This window comes from Petaurus breviceps, unplaced genomic scaffold, assembly GCF_028583685.1.
Source record: "Petaurus breviceps papuanus isolate PSGF00001 unplaced genomic scaffold, PetGlider_PUasm1.0 90903, whole genome shotgun sequence".
NCBI lineage: Eukaryota > Metazoa > Chordata > Mammalia > Diprotodontia > Petauridae > Petaurus > Petaurus breviceps.
This window is the reverse complement of record NW_027187376.1, coordinates 18,972,775-18,990,591: the sequence shown is the minus strand read 5'-3', so window position 1 is coordinate 18,990,591 and position 17,817 is coordinate 18,972,775.

The following is a 17,817-nucleotide window of genomic DNA, read 5'->3' as shown; positions in this document are numbered from 1 at the left end:
GGAGTGTGTGAAGGGAAGTAATGTGTCATCAGCTTAGAAGGAAGGTTGGAGGGGCAGCTAGTTGGCTCAGTGAGTAAAGCTCTGGCCCAGGAGTCAGGAGGACCCGAGTTCGGTTTTGGCCTCAGACACTTAACACCCACACAAAAAACTAACTGTGTAACCTTGGGCAAGTTACTTAACCCCAATTGCCCGCCAAAAAAAAAGGAAGGTTGGAGTTAAATTTTTAAGGGCTTTCTATTTTATTGTAATATTTATTCTTAAAACTTCCATATTTTGAAAAACTTTTAATAGCATAAAATTAAGAACCATTCAAAATGTATCCTTTCAATTTTCTGTCTTAGCTAAAAGTAACTTTAATGCCAAATCATTCCCATTGGAGCCCAGCTAAAATCAACATTTAATCCTTTGCTTTTGTGGGTCATACTTTCTTCCCTTCTTTCTCATGTTAGGTTTAAAGTGAATGACAACTAACTCTTCACTATTCTGCCTTTTCATCCACATTTTTTCTTATTAAAAAAATTGTTTTCATATTAGCTTGACAAACTGAAGATCATTCTGACTGATAATTTGACTCTGAAATTTGTTTCTGCCAGATCCCCTCTTTAGTGTGTAAATTGGTTATTGGTAGGTTCTGGGGCACTTTAATGAAGTTCAGTTGGAATTTTTATATAGTTATTCATTTTTTTCTATTTAAAATATCTACAGATCTCCACATCTTCTGTCTTGACAATGAAGAATTGTATTGTCTTAATGCTGGACTAAGAAAATAAGATAAATTTATTTCCTGTGTCCCACAGGAACATAGATTTTAAGAACTGGAACTGATCCTAGACATCATTATCTAGTCCAGTCAAGAGACTTCTTATTAATTAATTAATTTTTAGTTTTCAACATTCACTTCCACAAGATTTTGAGTTCCAAATTTTCTTTTTCTCCTCACCCCTTCCCTCCAACCACCCAAAGATGGCATGCATTCTGATTACCCCTTCCCCCAGTCTGCCCTCCCTTCACTTATTCCCTTCCCTTCTATTTTCCTGTAGGGCAAAATAGTTTTCTTTTTAATAATTTATTTTTAGTTCAGTCAAGAGACTTCTACTAGATACTAGATTGTTTTACCACTATGTTTGCCAAAAGTACCACATTAAAACTTTTCTTTTGATTGCATAAATTCTTTTCCTTCTGCTTTCCTAACACTTTAGTTCTTTAGATTTTCTTTTAATTGAGAATGTTATCTACTACCTACCTCTACTATCAGTAATATTTTTAATTATTTCTGTTGTTGTTTTGCTACATATATGGCTCTCAGATCTTTATATCCAGCTATAGTCCCATATGATCAAGTGGTTTTTGGACATTTTGAAGTAGAAATTTCGTAGATATCTCAAACCCAATATATCTGAAATGAAATTTATTACCTTTCCCCAAAACTTTACTTCTCTACTGAACTTCTTTATTTCTGTTGAAGATACCACTATCCTTTCAGTGACGCAGTTCACAATCTTGTAGTCATCATCAGCTTTTCATTCTTTCTTACTGTACCTGCCTAATCATATTCTACCTCTACATCTATTCTGTAAGATCCCTATTCTCTATTCACCACTTGAGTTCATCACCTCTTGCCTGGACTTTTGTAAAAGCTTCCTAATTGGTTTCCTTCCTCTAGTATTCTGTCTTTAATACATCTTCCACAGGGCTGTCAAATCGATATATTTTTTTAAAAATACAGGTCTGACTATGTTCAGTACCCTTCTCTATAAACCCTAATACTTAGAGGATCATTTAAACTTCTTCATATCCTGACTCCAACCCATCTTTCTTCCCCACCCCCTCCCCACCCCCACCAACCCATCTTTCTAAACCTTTTAATCACGAACCTTCACAGATATACAGTCTTCCAATACCATACAGTCTAGACAAATTAGCTTTCTTTCTATTTCTTACAAGGTACTCCATCTCCTTTCTCCATGGCTTTGTATGGGCTGGATTACACTCCCTCTTCACATTTGCCCCTTAGAATACCTAATTTACAAAAAACTTAGCTAAAATTCTTCTTTCTGCATGATTTTTCTCGATTCATTTTCCCCCAGCTGCTAGTGCTCTAGCTGCTAGTGCCCCTTGGAAAATTACTTATATTTATTTTATATATATTTACATATTGTCTTCCCTGATAGATTGTAAGCTCTTTGACTCCTGGCATAGATCCTGGCACATAGTAGGCACTCAATATTTTTGTTGATTGAAGTGTCAACAATTGGAACATATGCATAATAAGTAGTATACTTTATTAAGTTTTTTCCCCCTAAAAATGAAATTTTAAAAATTTTGCATTGGATATTGTATTGGTTGCCCTTCGTTGGACTAGGGAAGTTGCATGTAATGGAAAGCAAAAAGTATTGTGCTTAAAGTCAGAGAAGTTTTGAAGGTAAGGTTCTCTGAATCTGGGTGAGTCTCTTAATTTCTTTGAAGTCTTCCATAAAATTGGAATAATCATATTTGGAGGAGAGAGAGGAGCTAGCCCAAATAGCTTCATGAGTGATCATAGTTAAGCACAGTCTAGAGATTGTTCTTTTGGATAGAGTGACCTGGTGTTTTCACCTTTTTCACACATGTACTGGGACTATTTATGGGAAATATTCTTTCAACTACTGAAACCACTATAACTCTAGCCATATTACTTTTTAAACACTATTAGAATTTCCTTGAGCAGCTAGGTGGTGCAGTGAATAGAGCAGTGGCCCTGGAGTCAGGAGGACCTGAGTTCAAATCCGGCTTCAGACACTTAACACAAAAACTAGCTGTGTGACCTTGGGCAAGTCATTTAACCCCAACTGCCCTCCAAAAAGCAAAAAAAAAATTAAAAAAAGAAGAATTTCCTCTGTTTTAAGGGCTGAATTTGTCATATCTAGTCCTAAGTAATTAATTTCAGATAAAGTGTAAAATAGGATAGTAATTTATATCCCTGTGATTCTTTAAGGTTTATAAATCATCTTCTGTATGTCAAGTCAGCCTACATTTATTAAAGACCTTCTATGTGCCAGACACTGTGCTAAGCCCTAAGCCCTGGAGATACAAAGAAAGGCAACAACAGTCACTGTCCCTAAGAAGTTCATATTCTAATGGGGAAGGCAACATGCAAATGGCTATGTATAAACAAAACAAGATATACATGCAGGGTAGAGTGCAAGTAATCTGTGAAGATACTAGACAGCAAGACATTCTGGGAATGGCTACTTGCAGAAGGTAGGATTTTAGCTGAAACTTGAAGGAAGCCAGGAGGTGGAGGTTAAGAGAAAGAATACTTATAACATTTAGGACAGCTAGTGAAAATGGACAGTTAGGAGATGGAGTGTCTTGTTCAAAGAACTGCAAAGAGACCAGTGTCATCAGATCATAGAGTCTGTGGAGGAGGGGAGAGGAAAGTATAAGAAGACTGGAAAGGTGGGTAGGGGCCAGGTTGCAAAGGACTTTAAATGTCAACAGAGGAATTTATATTTGATCCTGGAAGTAATAGGGAAGCATTGGCATTTATTTAGTGGGAGGGGGGAAGTGATGTGTTCATACCTGTGCTTTAGAAAGATCAGTTTGACAGCTGAGTGGAGGATGGATTTCAGTTGAGGAAGACATGAGGCAGGGAGACCAACCAGAAGCCTTTTGCAATAGACCAGGTGTAGGAGTAGGTTATCATCACAACAACCCTGTAAAATATATAACTGCATTTTATAGATGAAAAATTGGCTTGGAGAAGTTGAGTGACTTAAACAAAGTCACACAGTCAGAGACAGGATTCCAGTTTAAGTCTTCTGATTCAAAGTTTAGCATGTTCTTTTCTCTACAGCTCTCATTTGTAAGAGCTTGTATTTGACATAAGTAGAACATCAAGTGTCTTCTACACACTTATCTGCCAACAGTCTTTCAGTCATCTTTTATGTCTGAGTTAAGGAACACTGTAGTCTGTGAAGAATTAAAGTTGAGGGTTATCCTCAGTGGAGAGTCACTATGTGAACAAGCTGCAATATTATTATCCATAAGGGATTGTAACGGAGACTCAGTGTGAAGAATTTCTTTTAAGAAATGGCATTTTGAAAAAGAAGATGGTTTAGTGCAAGGGATGGGAGGCCTGCAGCCTTAAGGCCACCTATGTGATACTCTAGGTCTCAAGTGCAGCCCTTTGACTAAATCCAAACTTCACAGAACAAACCCCTTAACAAAAAGATTTATTCTGTAAAACTTGGACTCAAGTCAAAAGGTCACACTCAAGGACCTACAAGACCACATGTAGTCTTGAGGCTGCAGGTTCCCCACCTCTGGTAGTCATATGGCAAGAGTAAGGAGTAAGTGATGAATGTCTTCTAAGTGCTTTTGGACTGGTGTACAGATGGTTTTCTGCACTGATCTACTAGGTGGTTATGAGGGTCCTTTTGGCATTGGCTGCATTCCCGTAATGTTTGGCATTTTCAAAATGGCTTAACTCAGGACCAGCTGGGATTTTATTCTCACTTTATTCTCTTTTTTTCCCTTTTGGAGGGCAGTTGGGGTTTAAGTAACTTGCCCAAGGTTACACGGCTAGTTTTTTTGTTTTAAGTATCTGAGACCAGAACCAAACTCAGGTCCTCCTGACTTCAAGCCAGCGCTTTACTTACTGTGCCACTTAGCTGCCCCTCAAAATGTTCTCTTTTTCTTTTTTTGCTTTCTGGAGAGTAATTGGGGTTAAGTGACTTGCCCAAGGTCACATGGCTAGTTTTTTTGTGTTGTGTCTGAGGCTAGATTTGAACTCAGGTCCTTCTGACTCCAGGGCTGGTGCTCTATTCACTGTGCCACCTAGCCGCCCCTATTCTCACTTTATTCTGGTCCAAGGGAAGAGATGATTCCTTTATTCATAGAGGGAGGAAGGGGAGGTTATGGCCTACTTTTCCTAGTAAGGCCATATTACTTCTAAGAAATGGGCCTGTGTGAGACTTCTGGGATCCTTTTCCTTAGCTCTTTTCTAATCCAGGTGCAGGAAGTAGAGTCAATAATCTGAGTGTGGAGCAGGAGCCATGGGGATCTGAGGAGGTCCAGGAACCCACTTTGTTGTAGCCAGCCCATTTATGATATCCTGAAGACCAGTAATCTGGCATTTTAAACCAGCAGAAGTCAAAAGTAATGCAAACTTAGAATGTAAACTTGGAACCAGTGCTGTGTAGAAAGTGACTTAAGAGTCTAACACCTTTGTCTCCAAAAAGGGAGAGGTATATGGGAAATTATATGTCCCTGAGGTATTGGGAAAACTGTTTATATATTTGTTTTTGTTATATCTTTTAGGTAAATATCCATTTATAGAAGCTTATCTGAAGCCAAGTGGGTAGATGGAATTAGGTGCCAGTCACTGGGCCCCTAAAATAGGGGGAAGATGACTGTCAGGTTCAAACATATGGCAGAGAAAAGAGATTACCCAACTCCCTCAAGGTACATAACTCTGTGAAGGGAGTAGGGAAATATAATAAGCCTGGATAGGATAGATTGAAGAACCAGGGCATGATAGTGGGGGCAGTGTTTTGGCGAAGATGGGAGGAGATAGAATCAAGTGTATATAGAGAGAGGTTGGTCTTAGTGAGCAGAGGGGCCAACACTTGAGAGTGGAATAAAGTAAAAAATAGTGGAAGATAATGCCACTGGATTGTGAGATGAGGGGTTTTGAGAAAGCATCTTTTAAAAATATTTTATTCATATAATTTGTTTTTATATCATATTTATTTTCTAATATATCCTTTTGGCCTTCTCCACCAAAAGAACAATCTCTCTTAAAGAATATATGAAAAGAGAGGGGAAAAAACCAGCAAACTATGTACACTGACAGTATAAACAATATTCCAAACTCATAGTCTTCAATCTTTGCTAAGAGGGGAGGGAGTTTCATTGCTGTATCTCTACTGTGAAATTAAACTTATTCATTATAATTCACAGTATTCAGTTTTTTCCCATTAAATTATTGTGTGTATTATTTTCCTGTTTATTCTTAGTATCAGTTCACCTAAGTCTTCCCAGGCTTCTCTTGTATTTATATTAATTCTTTCTCAAATTGCAGTAATATTTCATTGTATTCATGTACCACCGTTGTTTTTTTAAACCATTCCCCAGCTGATGGTCAATTTTACTTCCAGTTTTTGCTATTTCAGAAAGTTTTGCCATGAATTTTTTTTTTGGTGTATATGATATCTTTTTTAAAAAAATCTTTGAACTCCTCATGGCATATTCATAACAGTGGGATCTCGAGGTAAAAGGTATGAATATTCAATTTATTTTCTTTATTTAATTCTGAATTTCTCAGAATGCACTAGTAATATTTTTTTCACTAGCAATGCTTTTACTATGGAGTCCATATTGTAATGGAGGTGAGGTAACCCCAAACCACTAGGAGCTATTTCCTGCTGTTCATCTTTTTACTTCTAAGCATCCTGGGAATATGTAAGATGACACTGGCTTTCCATATCAAGTACATAATTTAATTTTGCATAATGAATAATTATAGGAGGCTTTGCTATATCAACTTTAGAATTAAAGTTATTCTCATATGTTCTTAATTCTAATGAAATTGATTATAGAGGAAGCTTTATACTAATTATAGAGGTGGCACAGTGGATATAATACTGAACCTGGAGTCCAGAAGACCTGAGTTCAAATTCAGCCTCAGGTACTCACTGCCTGTGTGATCCTCTCTCAGCCTCTCTTTCCTCAGTTTGTAAAATGAGAATAATAACAGCACCTCCCTTGCAAGGTTGTTGTAGGAATAAAATGAGATAATATTTATAAAAAACTCAGCACAGAGCCTGGCACATAACAGGTACAATACAAATGCTTATTCTTTTTTTTCCCCTTCCCTTCTTATATACTGAAAGTCAGAAAGATTTTTCTGGGAACAAATGATGAATTGGTGATTTTTTTTAATCTTTCCTATTTTAAAAGAAATAAGCCACATTATTCAATATTTATAGAGATGATTTTGATTTCTCTCCACAGCTAACAGTTAACTCTGGTTTAGGCATGTTAATGTAGTGCCATCTCTTCACACATTACTTTCTTAGTAGTCTCATGTCATGGTGTAGAGGATAAAAGACAGCTGGGTATTCTAGACTCGAAGCATCTGTTCCTGCAAATGAAGCTGCTGCTTATGACTAGCAGGAACTGTTCTACTCAGCATATGCAAGCAGAAAACGTGACCCCTTTATCCTCAGTGATTTGGCTAAATATATACATTTAAAGGGGGGCAGGAATAAAATGTTGTTTCATTTCTCCATGTCATTGCTCAATATTCATTTTATAGGAAGCTATAAAAAGACCATAACTTTCATTTGCATTTTTTAGCACTCAAATGATGCAAAACTGTTGAGCACTATTTATGTTTCTTGTCAGAAACAACAGATGCTCCAGCATGCTACACAAAGCAAGTCAGACACAGTTCTTGACCTCAAGGACTTTACAGTGCAATTCATGGGTCTCTTTGATTCAGTCTTATAGAAGTTCCCTGAAAGAGACGTTCAAATTTTCTAACATCTGATCATTGTGGTTAAATGTAGAGTACCTGCTACCTTACTTGTTTGGCTGTGTCTTTATTTTGTCCCTCCTGCACAGTATTATTAATAACTCATAATAACCCTTTTAACTTTTATGTAATCAATACTACTATGTATACATGACTCAAATTCGTCTTTTGAATGGGAAATGGAAACTTACCCTTTTAGACAATCAAAGGATTTCACAAAAAATTTTTAACTACTTAGAAAATTTCTATTTTAAAAGATTATTTAACTTCCGAAAGTATTTGCAGATACTTACAAAAATATATGAGCTAGTAAACCATGCATTATTTTCTGATGATATTTAAAACAGTTTGACCCCCACCAAGCTACAAATATGTATCCCCTACTACTACTACTGCTACCACTACCACGACTACTACTACCACCACCACCACCGCTACCACTACCACCACCTACATTACTAAATTAAGAGAATACAAATATTTATCTGTAGGAAATGCTCATGTAAAATTTAATACAGAGATCGACATTAAAGATACAATAAAGATCCATTTAATATAGAGATCCATATAAAAATTTAAGGCCTATTGCCTATTTTGCTTTAAACCTAACTGGACTTTTGTTAAGGTATACTAACTTAAAAGCTTGCATAAAAGTAAACATTTCCTTGTCATGTCATTCTTTAATTAAGAAGCTATGATTATTTTATAACTACCATTTTTGCAGAGGTATAATGAGAATTCTTAATGAGTAGGGCACTGTCATTGAGGTTGTTGACTAGAAAATGTTTATGTGTTCCCATTTTATCATAAATCAGAAATTACTTTGAACATAATATACTCCAGTGAATCTGTGATCTTGTTAATTTAGACATTTCTTCTAAAAATGTAGATTGCAATTCAAATTTTTTTTTCACCCAAATACAAAGAATGTATATCAGTCCATCCTTCCCTCATCTGCCAAACTGATCTTCCTAAAGTGCAAATCTGACCATGTCAACTCTCCTCTCCCACTCAGTAAACTCTAGTGTTTCCTTGTTACCTCAGGAAACAAATATAAATTCCTCTGTTGACATTTGAAGCCTTTCACAACCTCTAGCCCCTTCCTACCTTTTCAGTCTTACACTTTCCTCCCCTCCACAAACTCTGTGTTCTGGTAACACTGGCTTCCTTGCTATTTTTTGCACAAAATACTCCATTTCTCAATTCTATGCATTTTCATTTTCTGTTTCTCATTCCATTAATGCTATCTCTCCTCACCTCCACTTCCTGGCTTCCCTGAAGTATCTCAGTCTCTCTTACCTCCCTACCCCCTTTCCTGCCTAATGTTTTCACTCTGAGATTACTTCCAGTATCTTGTTGGTACATAGTTGTTTGTATGTTGTCTTCCTTATTCTAATAAATAGGAACTTCTTGGGGACAGTGACTGTTGTTGCCTTTCTTTGTATCTCCAGTGCTTAGCATGAGCCTCATAGTAGGCCTTTAATAAATTCTTGTTGACTATAATTTCCCTAAGGCAGGAACTATTTCCTATTTTTTCTTAATCAGTAAACATTTATTAGGCATTGTACTAAAACTAAAGGACACAAAAAAAGGCCCCACATTTAAGGAGCTCACATCTAATGGAGGGAAGATAGAATGTAAAAGGATCTGAAAAGATAAGGTGAGAGGATGATGAAATCTGGAATCTGATGGAAATGATGAGATGACAGCCTTGAGTATATTTCTTTAATGGTTGATCTGAGACGGAGGGTACTGAGGAGGTGAGCATTTCAGAGTTGAAGTGATTTTTCAGAAAAATGAGTTTCTAGAGATGATGATGAATTTCAGGAGAAAAACCAGGTGGCCCATGAGTCCTTAGGGTTTAGCACAGTTTCTGGAATATAGAAAATACAGAAACTGTAATATAGTTGGCATTTAGTAAAATCCTTATTGGTTGGTTTGTCAACTCTTGTCTACAGCCTTTCTACAAGTTCTGCACAAAAGGTACCTACACTGAGGTAGGGATTGCTTTTGATTTCTCCTGATATTATAAGACTGACTGAATGAATGAAATGACCTTTATTAAGCCCTAAACGTATGTAGTGCACTGTGCTAAGCACTAGGGATAGAAATAGAAAAGCAAGGCAGATCCTGCTTTCAAAAAGTTCGCATTCTAATGTGTGAAGACAATATGTATGGGAGGGTTGGGTGGCAGGACGAAGTACTCTGAATAGCAGATGAATCAGTTTGACTTCAGGGGTGGGGAACCTGACTCCTTGAGGACCACATGTGGCCCTCTAGGTCCTCAAGTGCAACTCTGACTAAATCCAAAGTTCATAGAACAAATGTTCTTTTCTGGGTCTTTAGTCGTTGTGACTGCTGAGGAAGTTGGGACCTTTAGTGCTAGTGCTTGATCTCTATTAGGGTTATTTCCTTCAAAGGTAGTGGAATAGTATGGAGCATCTGAGGTGTGAGGAAAATGTGTGATGTTAACAAAGATAATAAGTACTAGACTTAATTTGAAAAAGATAACTTGAGGTGAGTGAGGAGAATGATAAATGTAGATAATTTTTAAATGAAAACTGAGGAAACAGGATTTTCAGGAAATCTTAGCATGATCATTTATGGGGTAAGCATCAGAGAAGAAAAGTCTTCTAAAAATATAGCTTGCATGAAAGTATAGCATAATTTCAGATTCTTTTACTTTGCAATTCATACTTAAATTCTCCAATTCAAATGTACTATGAATGGCTTATCTACGAATATCTGTAAAAACACATATTTTATTACCTTTTATCTTCTGTTAGGACATAAAACTTAATACCAGTGGAAAAGTTTATCTGGGTGAACTGCCAGTTGGGTGAATTCTTTCTTGGACATGCATAATCTAATGTGGGATACCCTTAAGAACTACAGAAGAATTCCCAAAGTACCATACTTTGGAATTATAAACTTCTTAGGGACACTTACCAGTCTTCATTGCCCTAAGGTCAAATAGCCTGGTACAGTGTGATCTATCAATATCTTACCTTTACTTTTCTCTCCCTAGAAAAGGACTAGTGTTTCCAAAAAGTCACACTGTGTAAAATCATACAATAGAAATCACAGAGCTTATTGGAAAAATGGGACTAGGGGCACAATGTTCAAAAGCTTCAGTCAATGGTATATTTTTAAAAAAATATTGGAACCGTGGGGCAGCTAGGTGATGTAGTGAATAGAGCACTGGCCCTGAAGTCAGGAGGACCCGAGTTCAAATCCAGACTCAGACACTTAACACTTACTACCCATGTGACCTTGGGCAAGTCACTTAATACCAATTGCCCTGTCTTCCCCCCTCCAAAAAGCAAAAATAAAATAAAATATATATATAGGAACCTAATAAAAATGATTACAGTTTTTTACATGCTAAATGGTTAAGAAAATCATAAATACTGCAATAAATAGTGGTTGTGTCTAGGGCCTCAGTCTGCCCTGTGCCCCAGGCCACATCTTGGGGCGGAAAAGTCCGCAACTTGTTGCCATGGGGCAGCGGAGGCACCGTGGTTCAGTACAGCTTACTCTGCTCACAGCTCCTTCTGCACCAGAAGACATACAGTAAATATAGCACTTCACCTTGACAAAGACCTAAAGTTTGCTTGTGGAAGGAGGTATCAGAAGGGTTGTAAGTTGTGAAGTGAGTGGTGCACTGTTCTTCATTCTCACTGTTTTTCTAAGGAAAAAATTTCATAGAATTCCCATTGTGCTATTTTCAAAATAAATTGTTATAGCAGAACTGACAGTATATACCTGACCCTTGTTTAGAAAAAATGGCATTAGAAGCTGAAAGCCACCTGTCTTTTCTAAAGATCAAAAGTTTAGGAAATTAAAACTTGCTTTAACTTACTTCCTGCCCAGAACAGCTTTGTTCCCAAATAATTTGTTTGCTTAGGTACCACCATATTCTTGGAAAACATACGAACACCTCTTTTCTTTTCCCTTTTTCTTCTCCTGGATTTTGTCATCACCCACAAGTCTTCCACTTCTGTAATACCAAAAACTCTGAAATTCCTCTGTCTTATCATAGCCTCCTATTGTTTCTTCCCTCTCTGTTCCTTACTCCTAAACTTACATAGCTTGTTCTCTTCCTGACCTTTGATCTCTCCCACCCTTCACTACTTTTTCAAGCCATTGCCCCTGATCTGACTCATCTTGATCCAGTAGTTAGCCAGTTAAATCACTTGATATCGCTCCCTACTTTTTCCTTTTCTGCAGTCTCAGAAAATAAGGTGATCCTTTTCTTTGCCAAGACCAGCCCTTCTACACATTCCCTCAAATCTTTTTCCCTCTCATCTTTAGCAGTTTATCCCCTCAACTTTACCTTTCTCTCATTTTCAGTTCTCTCCATATACTGCTTCTTTTCCTGTTGCTTACAAACATACTCAAGTCTTCCCTATCCTTAAAAACCCTTTATTAAATCCTGTCCTCTTAGGCATATATCATATTTTTCTCCTTCCTTTATATGCCACACACACACACACACACACACAGCAGAAATGAGAGATGGAATGTCATGTGTGAGGAATAGCTTGAAGAAAGAGTATAGGAAGTGTGTTAATACATAAAGTTGGAAAGTTGGGTTAGGGCCAGGTTGTGGAGAATTTTAAAAACCAAGGAAAGGTGCTTATATTTTATTCAAAAGACATTAGGAGGCCATTGGACTTTATTGAGTAAGGGGTTACAGTGTGAAACCTATGCTTTAGGGAAATCACTCTTGTAGTGGTAGAAGATGAATGGAAATAAGAAAGGAGTGAAATAGGCAGGGAGACCAGTTAGAAGGTTATTGTATTAGTCTAGTTGAGAGTGGATAAGGACCTGCCTGAGGGTGGGGGACTACATGAGTAGAGAGAAGGAGACATGTACAAGAGAGTTTTTGAAGGTGGAAATGATGGCCTTAGGCAACTGATTGGATATGGGGGGGGAGGGAGGTAGGAATTGAGGGAGAATGAGAAATAAAGGTTAACATTAAGATTGTGAATCTAGGAGACTGATAGCATGGTGATACCTAATGGAATTACAGAAGTTTGGAAGAAAGGTAAAATTTTTGGGAAAGATAATGAATTTTGTTTTGGTTGTGTTATTTTGGATGTTTATGAGGCATCAGTTTTAAATATCTAATAGACAAAGGAAGATATATGACTGGAGCTCAGAAGATGATGACTAGAGCCTATGAGAGGTAATAAAGTGACCAGATGAGAAGTTGTAGAGAGAAAAGAGAAAGGGCCTAGGACAAAGTCTTGAAATACACTCCCAGTTAGGAGTCATGATATCGATAAAGAGCCTACAGAGGACAGTAAGACCTGACTTCAAATCCATTCTCGAGATACTTACTAGCTGAATGACCCAGGACAAGTCACTGAACCTCTTTTTGCTTCAGTTTCCTCATCTGTAAAATAGGGACCTTAATAGCAACTATCTCATAGGGTTGTTATGAGGATAAAAAGAGATAATTTTGAAATATTCACATTTTATTTTTTCCTCAATTACATGTTAAAGCAGTTTTAAAACTTTTTTTTAAGGTTTTGGGTTCCAAATTCTGCCCTTCCCTTCTCTTCCGTTCCTCTCCCTGAGACAATAAGCAATGTGATATAAGTTATACATGTGTAATCATATAAAACATTTCCATATTTTGTACAAAGACTCTAATATTTTTTGTAAAAAAGGAAAGGTGAAAAAATGATATTCTTCAGTCTGTATTCAGACATCAATTTTTTCTCTAGAAGTGGGTAGCATGTTTCATCATGAGTACTTTGGAATTGTCTTGGATCATTATATTGCTGAAAATAGCTGTCATTCACAGTTCTTCTTCACTGTACAATATTGCTGTTGCTGTGTACCATGATCTCCTGGTTCTATTCAATTCACTTTGCATTATTTCATGTATATCTATCCAGGTTTTTATGAAATCATCCTGCTTGTCATTTCTTTTTTATTGTTGTTATTATTTATTCTTTTTTAAATTTTAATGTTTTATTAACTTCTGATTTACATCATTTGTTTCCGCCAGATTTTGAGTTACAAATTTTCTCCCCGTTTTTCCCCTGCCCACCATCCCAAAATACCAGTCCCACAGGATATCCCCTCCTCCAATCTAATCTGCTCTCTCCCATATTTACTCCCATACTCCTTTCGACTTTTCCAGTGGATCTCTATGCCTCAGTGCCTGTGTATCTTATGTCCCAATTACATGTAAGATGGTATTAATAATAGTATATATATATACATATATATATACACACACATATATACATATATTAGAATATTTGATTTTAAAACTTTCAATTTCAGATTCATTCCCTTCCTTCCTTGTCACCTACCCTTACTGGGAAGATAAGCAGTTCAGTATAGGTTGTACATGTGCGGCTAATGCAAAAAAATAACACAGTAGATATATTGTGAAAGACTGACTATATTTCCCTCCCTCCTATCCCACCTCCTACTTGTTCTATTCTCTACTTTGATCCTGTCCCTTTTCAAAAGTGGGTACTTCCAACTTCCTGCCTCCCCAGCTTGCCCTCCCTTTCATCATCCCCCCTCTCATCCCCTTCCCCCCCTATTCTCCTGGAGGGTGAGATACCTTATTTAGTGTGTATTTCACTCCCTCCTCAAGCCAGATTCAATGGGAATAAGGTTGACCCATTCCGCTTTGCCTTCCTATTCTTCCCCTCCATTGTAACCATTTTCCCTTGCCTCTTCTGTATGAGATAGTTTACCCCAATCTGTCTTTCCCCATCTCTTCTCATTATATTCCTCTCACCTCTTTATTTCACCTTTTAAGTATCGTCCTTTCCTGTTAAATTGGTCCCGTGCCCTCTATCTATGTATACCTGTAAACATATATATACACATTCACATATGTATTCATATGCCCATATACCCTCATATATAGACATATATATATATATATATATTTCTAATCCCTTCAGCTACTGAGAAAAGTTTCATAAGTTACAATTATTGTTTTTCCATGTAGGAATGTTAATAATAGTTCAACTTTGATAAGTTCCTTATGATTTCTTTTCCCTGTTAGCAATCTCTACCTCCCTCCCTGAACCTCCTCCAAAAGGATTTAGAAAACACCAGATCTAATGCTGGGTCAGGGCATCCAAGAGAAAAAATAGGCCTAGGAGGCATAGGGAGACAGAGAGAAAGATGTATGGACACTGGGAATGAGGTCTGGCCTGGAGTATCCCTCATACAAGGTTCCAACCCAAGGAGCCACAGTACATCAGGGCAGAAAGGGGTCCCAGATCAGGAAAAAGGGGCCTAAATTTATGTAACATGCAAGCACAGGTGCCAACTAGCAGCTTTGTCATTACTATTCAGTTCCAGTTCATAGGTCCAGGGTAATTGAAGAGAGGTCCTGTTCATATTGGGCATTCCAGAGTGAGTAGCAGTTGCAAGCCTTGGGCTGCATGTTCAGCAAAGAGAAAGTTGGAAAGTGAGTAGCATCTATGTGGCTTGAACCCTAGGAGGGAATCAGAGTTTCATAGGGAGCTTCTAACATAGTCTAATACTTGCATAGGAGTAAGCAAAACATGAATCCCAAACCAAAAGTAAGCCTGAGCTCTGTCACTGAACCAGCAGAAGTTTATATCTGGTTGATTATGTCTGAGTCCAGCAGCAGCAGTCTACTAAAATTCTAAATGGGGCAAGCGCACAGGCTGGCTGCTTAGACCCAAACCCATGAAAGTAACTTGTAGGCAACAAACCAAGGAAGATAGCAATAAGACTGTATCCTGAATCAGACTACTTTGGGAGTTTGTAGGACTACAGCTAGAGCCTTCCCTGAGAACCTGGGAATAACATAACACTCAATGCCCCAAGAAAACAGCAACAGGTCCAATCTAATCTAGACATTGGCTGAAAGCATAGAATCTAGTCCTAACATAAAGTCCCAAGTCAAGAAGTAAGATGGAAGAATAAACAAAAAAGATTTCCATAATAATAAACTGACTAGGACACTTAAGACATAAACCCAGAAGAAGACAATGCCTCAAAGAAAAACACTGCTTAGGCACAAATTCAACTAGAATTCCTGAAAGAAGCAAAGCAAATGTTATATAAAAAAGAGTTCAAAATGATTTTTATAAATTAAATGAGTGAACTAGATGGGAGAAAATGGAAAAGAAATTAGAGTGATGAAGAAAGAATTGGAAAGGAAACTAACAGCTTGACACAAGAACTATACAATCTTGTCCAAGAAACAAATTCTTTGAAAGTTAGAATGGACCAAATAGAAGCTAATGACTCCAGTAGACCACAAGAAATATTAAAACAAAGTCAAAAGGCTAAAGGAGGAGGAGAAGAAATAATAATAATAATACAAGGTACCTCATAGCAAAAACAACTGACCTGGAAAACAGGGGAGAAAATAACTTAAGAATCATTGGACTATCTGAAAGCCATGACCCAAAAAAAGGAATTTAGACATCCCATTTCAAGAAATCATAAAACAAAACAGTTGGCCTTCCAGGAGCAGAGCCAAGATAACGAAATAGAGAAAACTGATCTCTCCCAGCATTCCTCTCCAAACAACTTTAAAATAACATTTCAGATTGAATTTTGGAGTGGAAGAGCCAGAAAAAAAGTCAGAGTGAGATATTGTTCCAGCCCAAGACAACATGGGAGGTCAGAAAGAGGACATGGCAACTGGTCAGAAAAAAAATAATAGAGTACCTCTATGCTACTACTGGATATAGGACCAGATGCTGTTTGGCAGCTCCATTACCTATACCCACTTTTGGGTCATGGTTCAAGGGAAGAGAGGGATACTTCCAGTCCAGAAGGAGTGGAAGTCCTGAGGGGAGGTATCTTCTAACCCCAAGGGATCAGGGGCCCTGAGAAACAGTATCATTTCTGGCCCCAAGGAATCAGGGACCCTTTCTGGGTAATGACCAGGATATAGACCAAAAGAGCAATGACTGTACCTCTCCCCAGGTCAGACCCCTTGAAAGCACCAAAAACATTTAGAACTATATATGAAAACATTAGTGAGAAAAAGCCTGAAGTTGGAGAGACAGAATCCTCTGCCCTCCATTCCCCATGTCAGAAGAAGCCAACATTAACATAATGTTCCAAATCAAGAAATGGAGTGGAAAAATGAGTAAACAACAACAAAAAGAAGCTGCTGTGGTGACAGGGAAGCTCAAGACACAAACTCAGAAGAAGATAATGAAGTCAAGCCACAAGGAAAGATTAAAAAAAAATTGTGAATTAGATATAAGCCCAACAAGAATAATTGGAAGAGCTAAAAATTATTTTCAAAATCAAAGTGGTAGGGGAAAAAATAGGTAAAGAAATGAAAGCAAGGGGGAAAAATTATGAAAAGACAATGAACAGCTGGGTAAAAAGCACAAAAAATACCGAAGAAAATAACACCCTAAAAAAACCTGCCTAGATTTCTTAGAACAAGAGAGCAAAATGGAGGTAGAAAGAATCTGCTAGTCACCTTCTGAAAGGAATCCCAGAATGAAAACTCACAGGAACTTGATAGCCAAAATCCCGGCCATCCAGATCAAAGGGAAAATACTACAAGCAGCCAGAAGGAAAGAATTCAAGTACTAGGGAAGCAATGTCAGGATCACACATGATTTAGCAGCCTCTTATAAAGGAATGAGAGCATGGAAGAAAGAATGGGAATATGATATTTCAGAAGGTACATCTGCCCTCAAAATCTGTAAAATGAATATTCCAGAAGGCAAAATGTAGCCTCACATCCAAGAATAATTTATCTAGCAAAACTGAATATAATCCTACCAGTAGGGGTGGGAAGAATGAACCTTTATGTGAAATAAAGGACTTTCGGGCATTCTCAATGAAAAGAGCTTCATAGAAACTGAAGAACAAACATAGGATTCATAAAAGATAAACATAAGCAATCATAAGATACTAAACAACGAAAAACTGATTACATTCTTATATGGGAGTTGATGCACATATCTCTCCTGAATCCTATCTTCATCAGGATCATAGAGAGTGTCTAATTAGACAGAAGATGTGGAATTGGTTCTGTCCTGTGTTGATGGTATTAAAAGAAGAATGGAGAGGGAGGGAAAGGGGAATACATTTGGGGAGAAAGGAAACAGAAAGGTGAAATTATCTCATATAATTGGTATATACAAGTAGAAGTCTGTATAAACAAGGAGGAACAGGTAGAAGTGGCTGACATTTGAACTTTACTCTCATATGAACTGTGCAGAAGGAGTTAAGATACATACAGATACAAGCAGAATTCAGCAAAGAAATATTTTATTCAACAGAGATATAGGATGGAAAGGGGA